Consider the following 16,130-nt stretch of genomic DNA (forward strand, 5'->3'; position numbering starts at 1 on the left):
GAGGGGAGTGACTCTGACCCAGGCTACTTGGTCCCTCCACACCTCACACCCCTGACTCATGTTTGAGGCTCAGGGAAAGAACTGGCTCTAAGAAATGCATTCACTCAAAACTCAGATATTCGGACAGAAGACTGTAGCCTTGATGTCCTTCACAACCCAGCCACCCTGAGGGAAGAGCCCATTGAGACAAGAGAGTCAGAGCTCACAGCTTGACGCGGTCTCTGGCAGGACACACACAAGACCCTCAGGTGGCACCTGGACTTGTTCTTGAGCCCTTGGAGGATGCCCAGGATTAACTGAGGAAGGTCTGTCAGTGCGGGAGTGGGGGGGACCAGAGCTAGCAAGTGGGGCTCTGCTGGACAACCCAGGGTGGGGCGGCCTGGGGAAACAGCTGTACATTCATAGCCTGAGTTACTTCTAGAGCAAAAACTGTGATTCTTAAGGAATGCATCAAGGACCTGGGAAGTTTTGTTGTTGTTATTGTACCTATTTTTTCTAAGGATCGATTGATTGATTCATGGTGACTCAGAATGCCTTACCTTTTTTTTGAAAGTTTTTTTTTTTAAGATTTTATTTATTTATTTGACACAGAAAGAGAGATCACAAGTAGGCAGAAAGGCAGGCAGAGAGAGAGAGAGGGGGAAGCAGGCTCCCTGCTGAGCAGAGAGCCTGATGCGGGGCTTGATCCCAGGACCCTGGGATCATGACCTGAGCCAAAAGCAAAGACTTAACCCACTGAGCCACCCAGGCGCCCCAGAATGCCTTATTTTTACACTTAAAAATACCTGACAGCGATGACAAAAAGTTGGTGCATATAGTATTAAATTACTTTTCTGTTTGTTTGGAATCATTTGAACGTAACTTGCCTATCTGAAATCCAGCACCTTGGAAAAATTTAGGTGCATATCTTATGAATAGAACATTCTACAGAACTACAACACAGTCATCAATATCAAGGGTACATCCAATCACTACTACACTGATTGATCTAATCACCATGACAGATGGGAAGTCACAGTCTGCCAACTGCCCCATAAATGCCTTTTAAACCAAGACTCCAACAGGTTGCTTTTAGCTGTGGTGTCTCATTAGACTCCTTTGGACTATAACATTTTTCATAGGTTCCTTGACTTTTGTGACCTTGACACTTTTGAAGACTATGGGCCTGGTATTCTGTAGCATGTCCTTAGTTTGGGCTCCTCTATTTCCTATGATTAGATTGTATTGGATTATGCTGTGCCCTTCTCACAGCATCCTATCACGTGGCCTGGACCTTTGGACTATCCCATTACTGGTGATGTTGACTTGGGCCACTCTCCTCAGATCATCTGTTAGGCTTCCCCCTACAGAGCTACTCATTTCCCCTCTGTCATTAATAAGCATTTTGTAGAGAGGAATTTCAAATCTCTGCACATATACTACTTCTCACCAAATCTTTATACATTTATTGATATCCCATTCCAGGTTTCTAGTTCATTTAGTGAGTTATAATCTATTAGTGATGATTTTGATGCTCAAATATGCCCTAGTTGGGTCAGTGTGGCTCATTCAAGCTGTGTCCTTGTAACATAGCCCCGCCATTTTTCAGAGGACTTCCTAGCCTTCTGACACAAGAATATGGCCCAGGTTCATCTCTTCAAAATTTTTTAAAATTTAAATTCAATTTAATTAACATATAGCATATTATCATTTTCAGAAGTAGAATTTATGCTCATTACCCCCTGCCCACCCCCCTCCAGCAATCCTTAGTTTGTTCCCTAGAGTTAAGAGTCTCTTATGGTTTGTCTTTTTTTTTTTTTTTTAAAGATTTTATTTATTTATTTGACAGAGAGATCACAAGTAGGCAGAGAGGCAGGCAGAGAGATGGGGGGGGAAGCAGGTTCCCTGCTAAGCTGAGAGCCAGATGTGGGGCTCGATCCCAGGACCCTAAAATCATGACCTGAGCTGAAGGCAGAGGCTTAACCCACTGAGCCACCCAGGCGCCCCTGGTTTGTCTTATTTTATTTTATATCTTATAATTTTTCCTTCCCTACCTCTATGTTTATCTGTTTTGTTTCTTAAATTCCACATAGGAGTGAAATCATATGGTAGTTGTCTTTCTCTGACTTTTTTAAAAAGATTTTTTATTTATTTGACAGAGATCACAAGTACACAGAGAAGCAGGCAGTGGGAGTGGGAGCAGGCTCCTTGCTGAGCAGAGAGCCCAATGTGGGGCTCGATCCTAGGACCCTGAGATCATGACCTGAGCTGAAGGCAGAGGCTTAACCCACTGAGCCACTCAGGTGCCCCTCTCTGACTTACTTCTTTCACTCAGCATAATACCCTCTAATTTCTTCTATGTTATTGCCAATGGCAAGACTGAGTAATATTCCATTGTCTATAGGTACTACATTTTCTTTATCCAGGTTCATTTTGTACCTTCTCTGCCTCAGCCTTGGATTCAGCCATTTCTCAAAGGGTTTTGTTGTTGTTGTTGTTGTTGTTGTTTGTTTGTTTGTTTGTTTGTTTTTAAATAGTGGATAATGGTGTTTAGAAGCCAAAATATAATCGTCACTATTGGATTGTCATTGCTTCTAGATGCAGTGAATGGAGTGAAGGCACATGTGTTTTGTGTGTACACTCACACATGTGCACAGATACTTCCATCTGTCATCTTTCTATTAACTTAGAGTCCACTGATAACTCCCATTCCAATCTAATACCCCAATGTTAATCTACTCTAACTCCCATCTCCAACAGTAAGCAACTTGGTTTCTATTAGTCTTAAACTATTTCCTTACTTGATAAATTCCATCCCCCCACCCAACCCATGTAAGCAATTCTCCATTTCTGCTGTCACCCTGCCCCCAAGTTGTCCTCTTCATCCTACTTGCTCTGACACTCTGGCTTTGATCTTCTGGGTCCTACCAATGTCCCCACCTGTCCATTGCAGATGCCCCCTTGCTTTGCCACACTATATGGCTTTAGGACTGAATTTTTCAGGAAGGGAAGAGAAGTGGAAGAGGAGTATTTTAAATACACATATACATGCCAAGTCTAAACACAATGCTTGTGGGTGTGCTTTTAAAATTATCCTAGATGATTATTCTCTTACACCATACACAAAGATAAACTCAAAATGGATCAAAGACCTCAACATGAGGTAGGAATCTATCAAAGTCCTAGAGGAGAACATAGATAGTAACCTCTTTGATATTGGCCACAGCAACTTCTTTCAAGACATTTCTCCAAAGGCAAAGGAAACAAAAGTGAAAATGAACATTTGGGATGTCGTCAAGATCAAAAGCTTCTGCTTCGCAAAGGAAACAGTCAACAAAGCAAAGAGGCAACCCACGGAATGGGAGAAGATATTCACAAATGACACTATAGACAAAGGCCTGATATCCAAGATCTATAAAGAAGGCCTCAAACTCAACACACAACACAGATAATCATGTCAAAAAATGGGCAGAAAACATGAACAGACACTTCTCCAAAGAAGACATACAAATGGCTAACAGACACATGAAAAAATGTTCATCATCATTAGCCATCAGGGAGATTCAAATCAAAACCACATTGAGATACACCTTACACCAATTAGAATAGCCAAAATTAATAAGACAGTAAACAACAACTGTTGGAGAGGATGTGAAGAAAGGGGAACCCTCTTACACTGTTGGTGGGAATGCAAGTTGGTGTAGCCACTTTGGGAAACAGTGTGGAGATTCCTTCAGAAATTAAAAATAGAGCTTCCCTATGACCCTGCAATTGCACTACTAGGTATTTACCAAGATACAGATGTAGTGAAAAGAAGGGTCATTTGTACCCCAGTGTTCATAGCAGCAATGGCCACAGTCACCAAACTGTGGAAAGAGTCAAGATGTCCTTCAACAGACGAATGGATAAAGAAGTTATGGTCCGTATATACAATGGAGTATTATGCCTCCATCAGAAAGTATGAATACCCAACTTTTGTATCAACATGGACAGGACAGGAGGAGAGTATGCTGAGTGAAATAAGTCAAGCAGAGAGAGTCAATTACCATATGGTTTCACTTACTTGTGGAGCATAAGGAATAACATGGAGGACATGGGAGATGGAGAGAAGGGAGTTGGGGGAAATTGGAGGGGGAGACAAACCATGAGAGACTGTGGACTCTGAGAAACAAAGTGAGGGTTTTGGAGGGGAGAGGTGGGGGGTTGGGTAAGCCTGGTGCTGGGTATTGTAGAGGGCACAATTTCATGGAGCACTGGGTGTGGTGCATAAACAGTGAATCTTGGAACACTGAAAAAAAAATTAAATAAAAAAAATATCCTTGGTGGTTAACTTGTCCAGTCACAGCTAAGAGGGAGGCAGCTGTGTATGTGAGGTTCAAGTGCTTCCAGAAGCCCCTTGATTGTCCCTGTCACCCAGTAAGTGCTCACAAGCAAGTGGACAGTTGAACAAGGTAATAAATAGCATGGGCAGGAGGGAACACAGAATTATAAACTGCATACTCAGAGAGAAAAATATCTCAGTTAGAAATCTGGAATGTTATTCCTTTCCTAATCCAGTGGATGGAAAGGTCAGCACTGGAAAGAGATGAGGCATCAGAGAGTCACATACGAATGCTGAGAAGAAGAAATAGCAAGGGGAAGGGGAGCTCTCTCAGCCCTGGGTTCTCAGTTGCCCCTTCACTCCATGATGGAACACTTTGGTGTCTAAACAGCTACACAGAAGGGGCCTCACTGCAGCAACAGTGCAAGGGCTGACCAAGTATGAGGGACTACTGTACTGTCACAGTATTCTGCTCATGCAAAATTTGAAGCAGAGCCATTATATTTCAAACTGAAAAACCAGCCAATATTTACTGAGCACTTACTATATGCTGGAATGGTAAAAGGCACTGCAGAGGCCCTCAAGTAAGTTCTGTCCCTCCATCTGTTCATCCATCCATCCATCCATCCATCCATCCATCCATCCATCCACAAACACATCCATCCATCTGTCCATCCACCTACTTATACAGACACTTACACATCCATCTATCTATCCATCATCCATTCTTCCATCCATCCACCCACCTACCCATCTGTCTATCCCTGGTTCCATGTCAGGGATAGAGCACAGAGTTGCCAGAGGGTGATGGAGGCCAGTCTGGAGCATAGTGACCTTTCTCCATACCAGTTGTGAGATTGAACATGAGAGCCAAAGGTCAACTATGAAACTTCAGTGACCCAGAAGATGGCAGAGAAGGTCCCAACTACACCCTAGGGGCAATCTGAGAATCATAATGCCCTTCCCTCCTTGCTTCTAGCTGCTTGCTTCATGTTTTAGGGAGTGTGTTTGAACTGGGGGTGGGGCTTGTTCTGCACTTACTCTTCAACATCACAGCCATGTTCCAGTGCTTGATCCTGCTCTGTTGAATTCGGGCTGAGAACATTGGCTCTGCATCTCCTCAGGCTGTTCTCATGGGCAAATGGGATCATTTCTGGGATGAGACTTTGAAACTGTGCCCTGCCCTTGTGAATTACTGTGATTGAGCCCACAGGCAGAAATCAACTCTAGTGAAACCAATCCTGAAAATTCTCTTCCACTTCTTACCCAGAGGCTTAACATCATCTTCCTGTGAGCTCACTGAGCAAATGTTAGACCTAGGATTGTAAATAGAATCTGGTCTTTGGGAAAAGACATGTAAAAATGTCTAAAATTCGTGTTTACTGCTAAGAAGACTAACATGCAAGTATAACTACTTCATCCTCAAAGACACTGTGCATACCCCCAACAAGTTCCTAATGTGTTCTGTGGTATAATGCACGTGCATCACCTCCTCTGCAACATTACTCAGGGAGAAAGGAGTCCTGAGAAAGGCCAGACCATCCACCTAGTGAATACCCCCTGGGGAGGATGGATGAAATGTGACCAGGGCAGAGGCCACGCTGGGAGCTTCCTCCAGGTAAGCATGAAGCCACGATGGTGGAGTGAGGTCCAAATGGTATCACAGGTCACAGAGAATGGTGGCAGGAGTCAAAAGTACAAGACAGATTTGGGAGTGCTCTGGCTTAAATGGCAGCCACAACCCTTGGAGACCATCCACCAAGAGCCCAGTTATGGACAAGGAAGCCAATCTGGATGGCTTGTGGGTTTTCACCTAAGGGCAGTCACCAGCCCACACAGAGGGGCAAGTCTCCTAGGATCTTCCCTGTGTCCCCCTCCCTCCAGGTGTGGTGACCACACCTCCCATTTTGCTCAGGAAAATCCTGATTTATACATCTGGAGTGGTTGGTATTCACTCCCCCACCAATCCCCCAAACAGTGCACCTATTTGGATGTAAGTTGTATGATCACATCATCTATGGTGACAGAGTTATTGGTTTTTGGTGTACTCTTCCATGTAAAGATATAAGATCAAGATATTTATATTCTAAACACAAACACATACCCGCGTCCACCTCTAGGTGTAAGGGCATGATTCTATTCTGACTCCTGCTTTTCCCTTTTAATGGTGCATCTCAGAGATGTTTCCAGCACAGTATGTGGGGTCCTCCCCCTCTCACAGCGCCACAGCCCTCCTCATGATGTATCACTAGCTGCATTTCTGAGTGGTGGGACTCAAGCCCCTCCCCCAGGCAGGGCTCAGAGCCATGACAACACCTTTGATGAGTTGGCATGTAGACTTCGGGGGCCTGGTGATTAGAGGCCAGGGCCCTGAGCAAAGGGGAGGCTAGACTGTTCCTCTTGTGGGCCTTTGCACCTGGCCAGAGACTGTCTGGCTAGATGGCAGCCTTTAGACACAGGGTAAGCAGCAGGGACTCTGCTAAGAGCTATGGCTTGGGAAGCTAAGAATGAAGAATGGTGAGCACTCCTGGCACTCTGAAGGGGGCAAGTGGGCCTCAGGCTCTGACAGGAGCTTCAATATAGCAGCCAGGTGCCTTGGAGGCGAAGACGCATTCTATTGGCTGGAATCAATAAGCTGGGGTCAATTATTTGACAAATATTTACTGAGTTATCTGTGATAGGTGTAGCACTGTCCTCTGCGTGTGTGTGTGTGTGTGTGTGTGTGTGTGTGTGCGCGCACATGTGTGGACACATATGCAGGTCTAGGGGTGGAAACACTCAGTTAACAGAAGGTCAAATAAGAAACTACCAGGTATTAATAAATTCAATGATAGAAAGGTGGTTTCTTCAGACAGGAAAGTCAGGGAGGCCCCTGATAGATGAAGAGTGGACTTTGGTCTTATTTCTAGCTATGAAAGTCTTTAAAAGATTAGACCTGGATTCTACATCTTCAAACATGAGAACTCCGTAGCTGAACAAATGCTTTTCCTACTTGGTTTGCTGGTGGAGGTCAGAGAGCTCTAAGGAACACTTACAAGAAAGTTTCTTGTCTAAGGAGAAGCCATCCCCTGGCCTTGGAGTGCCAGACAGGGCTTTGGGCACCTTGCAGCAGAGAACATTGCTTAGTTTTCCTTAGAAGACTCAAGTTTCTATCTCTGAGACTGTGCCTCATGAAATCATTTAGAATTCTAGGCATTTCTGAAAAAGGTCAATAAAGAAGAAATGCGGGAAACACACTACAAAATTATGTAAACATAGCAATGAGATTGCAGAAACAACTTCAGAGGAAAAGCAGAATGAGAAACACACAAGAGAAGTGAGGAACCAGGGCAAGAGATGCCCTGTGGGGGCTGCCTAGGGGTCCTCAAACTGACCCCTTTTCTGTGTCTCTTTTCTTTCCTGCTTTAAGAGCTTCTCAGCCTCCACTTACCCTATCTCACTGAATGGAAAACAAGTAAGCTCTTCTTTTATAAAAGGTTAAAGAGAAAAAGTTATTTTTATCACAAATCTCAAGATGAGTTGTTAATTTCTGCTCTCCATACCTGCTTTGCATTTGTTAAGAGCGTGGGTTTATGTTTTTGGTCAGTTCTAAGTTTGGATTCTGGCTCTCTTTTGTGGGTTGTGGGACTTTGGGAACTGACCTGATTTTCTGAATCTCAGTTTCTGGTTCTGTCATTGGCTATGTTAATGACAGTTTCACAGCTCTGCTTGACACATCACATAATGTAACACATAAGTGTGTTCAGTGGACGACACAGTTCTAATTCCTGCCTGACAGTGCTGTACTTCCTTGATTCCTAGGAAATCCAGATTCTTTGGGAAGGCCACAGCTACCTACTCTGGGTCCCGGGCTGCCAGTCAAAGGGGTGAGCACTGGGCCCATGAGGGGAGTAGCCTTTGAGCCCTGCCTTCCAATGGGTCAGGTCTGGTTGCTGGTGTCATAGGACCTGAGCAAGAACATCTCCCCTGGGTGTGTGTGGCAGCACAAATGGTCAGCTCTAGGTCTGCTGGTCCTGGGTCCAGCTCTGTATGTACATATAGCATAACAACTGGTACCTAGCCTTGAGCTGGGTTGGAAGAGAACCAAAAAGAGCTATTGGGTTTGGCTGGCCATCAGAAAATTACAGTCTGAAGGAGGAGACAATATAAAACATACAAGAGCCCCGGATGAGACAGGGGCCCAGGACAGGGCGATGTGCACAGCAGTGCAACATTTCTCTGGGCAGAGTACAAGCAAATGGTACTTTAAAGAGATAATGCAGAAGTGACCTTTCCCCCAATCCTCTGAGATGTGGGGTCACAGACACAATCCATGTTACCAAAGAGTTTAAAATACAACAAAATAGACATATCCTTTGAAAAAATAAACTTTGAGAGGGTTCTAAATACACTCCTCCTTTTCCTGTCCCACAAAAATACTTCCCACTTCCCACACAAAAATAGCTGAATCCCTTTCAAGACCTTTCCATTATTGACATGCAAGTAGAACGAAAATAGCAGCACCTAGAAATCTATGTCTTCAGGGTTATGAATTACCAAATTTTGAATCAGAAAGGCATTCTGGAGTGGTGCCTGGGTGGTTCAGTGGGTAAAGCCTCTGCCTTTGGCTCAGGTCATGATCTCAGGGTCCTGGGATCGAGTCCCACATTGGGCTCCCTGCTCAGCGGGGAGCCTTCTTCCCCACCCCTCTGCCTGTCTCTCTGTCTACTTGTGATCTCTCTGTCGAATAAATAAATAAAATCTTAAAAAAAAAAGAAATGACCAAAAATTAAAACAAAACAAAACAAACAAAACAGGCATTCTGGAGCCTCTGAGTTGTTGGAGAGATTCCAACAAAACACATCAAACTTAAGGGGAGAAGTTGTTGCATAAGTCACCTTGGGAAGTCAAAGGTGTTCCAGAACAAGAACATTGCCTTCTGGATGGAAATATCAGTTCAAGGGAGCAGCTCTTCCTAATGGGTCTCCAAGGGAGGAAGACCAAGCACATCAAAGGGAATTCCTGCACGAACAGCCTCATCATTCATTCAGATTAGTTCTGATACAATAACAACGTAAAACTCTTGGCACAGGCTACATACCCCCCGAAATAAATGCTGGAGCACACCTGAATTTTTGCCACATCATATAATTTATCAAAATGGATCTGGCAGGATTAGGATTAAGAAAATGTTCAGGGGCATCTGGGTGGCTCAGTGGGTTAAGCCCCTGCCTTGGGCTCAGGTCGTGATCTCAGGGTCCTGGGATCGAGCCCCGCATCAGGCTTTCTGCTCAGCTCCCCGCCTTATTGCTCCCCCCGCCATCTGCTGCTCTGCCTACTTGTGATCTCTCTCAGTGTGTCAAATAAATAAATAAATTCTTTAAAAAAAAGAGAGAGAAAATGTTCAACTGCTAACCTAGGTAGGAATGTCTTCTGATGTGTGTGTGTACAGAGAGGGAAGCAGGTGAGAAGCAGTGAGGACACAGGTTTCCAAGGCCCCTTTCAGCCTACCTTGTCTACCCCACCTGCTCTCTTGATTGAGAACTCCTGCTTCATCTACCACCTCCAAACCTCTAGTCTACCACCTTGTGTCTGATTCTTGATGCTGTGCAGATCAAGAAAGAACACTCCATACCTTCTCTCCTCCCGAATACAACCCACCCACCTGGATAGAATGCATGGAGGAGTTACTGGAAGGTTCTAGAAAGTAAATAGTAGCAGGTGGATTGAGGAGGAAAATGTAATTTCCATTTTTTTTTTTTTAAGCCTCTGCTGTTCCCAGATGTGAATGCAACATATTCTGAAACCCACAAGTGGGCACTGGTGAAGGGACAGAAGGTGGCCTCTAGTTTGGGGTTGAGGAGGGGGAATTCCTCAAGTTCAAGTAAAGCATAGAAATCCCCATTTTTTCTTCTCCTCTCTCTTATGTTCTCTCAAAACTCTTCCACAGGCCATGGCAGAGGCCGCAACAGAAGCCACTGGGAGCCACAAATCTAAAAGAGAGGAACCTTCCTCACTGATCAGTGGAGCTGTGATGCCAAGAGGGTGGGCAGGGATGAAATGTTTAGTATTTTCCCCTCTGTGTCATCCTGGCTATCTGGGCCCAGGATACAGGTGCAGTCATGGAATCATATGGCACAGTGCTGTAGCTAAGTTTCTAGAATTCTGGCTGGTGGATAAAAAATGGGGTTGTAGGGAACTGAAAAAGTACCTGGGAGATCATGGAAAGGGAGAACTTGAGAAAACAAACCCATGAGGTTGTTTATGAATTCCCGGACTCCTGTTCCCCCAAATCTGGGTGGTACATGTATAGGTTTGGTCCTAATTGGTGTGTCAAAGTCTCTGGGGACAGACTGAATAGATTGTACCCAGGTCACAGACTGAGTAATGTATGGAACAGGACAGCAAAGGCTTTTGAAAACTGAACTGACATTGAACCACAGCACATCCTTGTAGAAAGCACATGGAATATTCACAAAGTTAGACTATAAGCTCACCTCTTAACAAACTTTGACAAATTTAAAATAACTTAAATCATACCAATTACGTTAATAGGTCACAATCCAATTAAACTAGAATAAGTAAAGAAAAACAATAAAATTCTGCTACACAGCTACTTTTAAAGAATTCAGTGGTCAAAGAGAAATTCTTAAGGGAAATTAGAAAATATTTTAAACAGAATAAAAACATAAATCCAATTTTTTGTATGTACCTAATCAGAGCTAAGAGGGAAATACGTAGCCTTTAAATGCATATATTACAAAAAGAAAGTTCTCAAATCAATAATATAAGTGCCCACCTGAACAAAGTAGAGAAATTAGAGCAAAATAAACCTAAAGCAAGCAGAAGGAAGAAAACATAAAAGATAGGACCAGAAATCAATGAAATTGAGAACTAGAAAACAATAACCAATTAAACCAAAATTGGTTCTTTTAAAAGATCAACAAAATGGATAAAATTTTAGAAAGGATGCCAAAGTAAAAACAGAAAGACAGAAACTGCTGAGTTTGGAAAGAATGAGGGACTATCAGTAATGACCCCCATAGACATTAATAAGTTATAAAAGGAATATTATTAACAATGCTATACACATAAATTCAACAACTTAGATGAAATGAACAATTTCCCAAAAAGAAGCTACCCAAATTCACTTATTTCTACTTTCTGGAGCTATTAAATAAATTGAATTGATCATTAATAGCCTTCTGAAAAGGAAATTTTGGGTTGCAGATTGATTCACTGGTGAATTCTACAAACATTTAAAGAAGAAATATCTCTAGTTCTGCAAAATCTCTTTTAGAAAATATAAGAGGTTAATGCTTCCCAGTGTGTTTTATGAGACTAGCATTCCTCCAAAGCTAGACAAAGACAGTAGTATAAAAAGAAAGCTATATTCTAATAATCTCTATGGTCACAAATGCAAAAATCCTCAATATAATATTGCCAAATTGAATGAGCAAAATAAAAAGTTCAATACACTAAGAGTTCATCTCTGGAATACAAGGCTGGCTCAATTCTCATATATCATTCAAGGTAACCCACAATATTAATTAATTAACATTAAAGAAGAAAAACCCTACATGATCATATTAAAATAATAAATGTAGAATGTAGAACATTTATTTGATAAAATACAACATTAATTAATGATAGAAACTCTTAACAAAAGGAATAGAAGAAAACTTACTTAAAAGATATCTACTAAAAACCTTCATTGACATCATATTAATGAAAGATTTCTGACTAATACTGGTAACCAGGAGAGGATGTCCTCTCTTATCATGCCAACTCAATATTGTACTGGAAGTCCTAACTAGTGCAGTGAGTCACGAAAAACAAAGGCATACAGGTTGGTAAGGAAGAAAGAAAACTATCCCTACACATAGATGATACGAATGTCTATGTAGAAAATCTGAAGGAATCTACCCCAAAACTCTCATAGATGTAATAAATGAGTGTAGTAATATCATAGGATACCAAGCCAACACAAAAATCAATCACATTTCTATAAGTAGCAATGTACAATTGCAAACCCAAATTAAAACACACACACACACACAATCATTTACAGTAGCTACGAATGGATTACTCAGGTATAATTTTTTTAAAGATTTTATAAAATAAAGATTTTATAAAATATAAATATAAATAAAGATTAAAATAAATATAAAGGTTTTATAAAATAAAGAATTTATTTTAGAGAAAGAAAGTGAGAGAGAGAGTGAGTGCACATATGAGCAGGGTGAATGGTAGAGAGAGAAGCAGGGGAGAAAGAGAATCTCAATGAAATCAAGATTTGGATGTTTAATTGACTGAGCCACCCATGTGACCTTCAGGTATAAATTTAATAAAATACATATAGGACCTGTATGCTGAAAACTGTAAAATTCTGATGAAACAAATTAAAAAAAAGATCTAAATAAGTGGAGAGACATACTGCATCACTCCAACACATGGAAAAAGATGTGTTAGAAGACTCAATATTGTAAAGATTTTAATCTTCCCCAAATTCATATACAGATTTAATGTAACAGTAGTTACAATCCCAGCAGATTATTTTTCAGATACAGATAAGCTTATTATACAAATTTATATGAGAAAGTGAAAACAAACAAAAACAAATCCAAACTAGAAATACTAAAAAAGAAGAAAGTTGGAGGAATGACCAATTTTAAGACTTATTATAAAGTGACACTGATCAAGAGGGTGATATTGTCAAAAGATGGACACATATTTCAATGGAAAATAATAGAGGATAAGAAAAAAAATACCTACAGAAATAATACTGATTAATTTTTGATAAAGGTTAAAGGATTTCAATGTTGAAAGAATAGTTTTTTCAAGAAATGATAACAGAAAATTGGACATCTATTCACAAGTAAATGAACCACTCATCTGTTCACCATCATGACAATTTTGCTTTTTGGATAATGTCATATAAATGGAATCATACAGGGTTCCTGGGTGGCTCAGTCAGTTAGGCATCTGCTTTCAGCTCATATCCTGATCCCAGGGTCCTGGGATCAAGTGCTGGAGCAGGCTCCCTGAGTAGGGAGCCTGCTTCTTCCTCTCCCGCTGTCCCCTCCCTGACTTGTGCTCTCTCTAGCTATCTCTCTCTCAAATAAATAAAATCTTTAAAAGATAAATGGAATCATACATACAGTATATAACTTTTGGAGATTTGATTTTTTTCATTCAGCAGAATGCCTGTGAATTTCATAGAAGTTGTTGCATATATTAGTAGTTTTATTGGTGAGTAGTATCCCATAATATAAATGTACCTCAATTTGTTTATTAAAGGACATTTGAGTTGTTTCCAGTTTTGACAAGTATGGATGCAACTGCTATAGACTATGTTTTACAGATCTTTGTGTGAATATGTTTTTATTTTTCTGGGGCAGATTTTCTCAACCTTGGCAATACTGAAAGTCGAACCAGATAACTATTTCTTTTGAGTGGCTGTCCTGTGCATTTTGGAACCCTTAGCAGTATTCTTGGCGTCTACCCATTAGAGTCTACTAGTACCTAGCCTACTCTACAGTTATGACAACCAAAATTATCTCTAGACCTTGCCAAATGTCCCGGGGTGGGGATTACCCCTGGCTGAGAACAACTGGTCTAGGGTAAATACTCAGGAGTGGAATGGCTGGACCACACAGCAAATGTATGTTTAAATTTATAGGAATCTGTCAGGGGCACCTGGGTGGCTCAGCTGGTTAAGTGTCTGCCTTTGGCTCAGGTCACGATTCCAGGGTTCTGGGATCAAGCTCCACATTGGGCTCCCTGCTCAGTGGGGAACCTCCTTTCCCCCCTTCCCCTCTCTTCCTCCCTCTTCCACTCTTGCTCCCTTTCTCTCAAATAAATAGAAATTTTAAAAATTTGTAAGAATCTGTAAAATTGTATTTGAAAGTGGTTGTACCATTTTCTATTGCCACCAACAGTGTAGGAGAGTTCCATTTGCTCTGCATTTTCACCAGTACTTGGTATTGTTAATACATTTTCTTTTCAATCTTCAAATACATGTGAAGTGGATTTTTCATTTGCATTATATTCTTTTTTAAAGGAAGGCTTTGCCTTTTCTTTTTTTAAGATTTTATTTATTTGACAGACAGAGATTACAAGTAGAGAGAGAGAGAGAGAGAGAGAGAGAGAGGGAGGGGGAAGCAGGCTCACTGCTGAGCAGAGAACCCGATGCAGGACTCGATCCCAGGACCCTGAGATCATGACCTGAGCCGTAGGCAGAGGCTTTAACCCACTGAGCCACCCAGGCGCCCCTGCATTATATTCTTAAGACTCAAAGGATCCTGGTTTACTTCTTTCCTTTCAAAAGTGTAGTGGTCATGTTGAAAATTGCTTGGTAATAATTCATTGTAAATGCATTTAAGAGAATTCCTCTCAATAATTCATTATTGACCTAATGTTTACAAAGATTTTCAAAATTTGAGAGGTGAGCAAAGGGAGATTCAGGGATGCTGAATTGGAAAATGCCTTTCTGTACATTTACAGAGCAAGACAACTGATGTGGAGGTTTAGTCTATTGTTAGTAAGGACTGGGATTCAAATGGTATTCCCTTGAAACACAACTGGGATTGGACTAGAAAACAGAGTCATTATTCCATTACCCACAGAACTAAAGGTGAGAGGGCAGCAAAAATCCACTTCTCTTTAACAATGGAGATAGACTCCTGAGCTAAGGGACAAAGGAAAAAAAGCAAGGGACCTGAGAGACAGAAGATCTGAGTTTGAAAACTGAGGGTTGCTGGGGGGAGGGGGGTCAAGAGATGGTGGGGTTATGGACATTGGAGATGGTATGTGCTATGGTGAGTGCTATGAAGTGTGTAAACCTGGGGATTCACAGACCTGTACCCCGGGGATAAAAATACATTATATATTTATAAAAAATAAAAAAGGAAGAAGAAGATCTGAGTTTGAATTATGGCTCTGTCATTCAGTACCCTGGACAAGTCCTTTTCCATCCAGAATCCAAGTTTCTCATATGTTAGATGAAGATTATAATCTTAATCTCACAGGTTATTGTGATGGAAAAATGAAATTGTGTATGTAAATATGCACAGCACATGGAAGGCAATTAATAGATGTTAAGCTAATGAGTAAATATTTTTCAGAGCTTGTAAAGATGAAGTTGGATATGCTCTGTCTTTGGGTTTCATATAATTGTTTCTCATTTCAAATTAGCTAACCTGAACTGAATGCCAGGAAGCAGATGTTTTTCTGTCTGACTTTTTCTCTGATGACATCATTCAACTCATTAATTTAGAGTTTTATACCAAATTAAACTACCGACCAAGGATGAGGTAAAAAATAAAGACAGATTCAGATAAACCAGGACTCAAAAGTTCTAACTGCAGTGCATTCTTTCTTAAGAAGATACTGAGACTTGTCATATTATCTCTGGGAAACCTCAGGGCTGTGATTCTGACATGTCTGGGACTGTATTCTAGCCCTACCCATTACAAACTGGAGGCAAGTCAAATAATCTCTCTGAGGGCACCTGGGTGGCTCAGTGGGTTAAGCCTCTGCCTTCAGCTCAGGTCATGATCCCAGGGTCCTGGGATTGAGCCCCACATCGGGCTCTCTGCTCAGCAGGGAGCCTGCTTCCTCCTCTCTCTCTCTGCCTGCCTCTCTGCCTACTTGTGATCTCTCTGCCTGCCTCTCTGCCTACTTGTGATCTCTGCCTGTCAAATAAATAAATAAAATCTTTAAAAAAAAATCTCTCTGAGCATTCGCTTCCTAATCTATAAAGGGGCATAAAGCCTAATTTATAAAGTGAAAACAATTTGTGTAAGGCAGGTAGGTGCTCAGCAGACATCCCTTCTTTTCTCTCCTGAGT

The 16,130-nt window shown here is 41.5% G+C and overlaps 1 protein-coding gene across 3 annotated transcripts in view; it reads right to left on the reverse strand.

Annotated features, from left to right (window-relative positions):
- The window catches only part of OTUD7A (OTU deubiquitinase 7A), a 356,697-nt gene that overhangs the window by 28,199 nt on the left and 312,368 nt on the right, over window positions 1-16,130 (reverse strand). The window lies entirely within an intron of this gene.

Source organism: Mustela erminea, chromosome 5, assembly GCF_009829155.1.
Source record: "Mustela erminea isolate mMusErm1 chromosome 5, mMusErm1.Pri, whole genome shotgun sequence".
Taxonomy (NCBI): domain Eukaryota; kingdom Metazoa; phylum Chordata; class Mammalia; order Carnivora; family Mustelidae; genus Mustela; species Mustela erminea.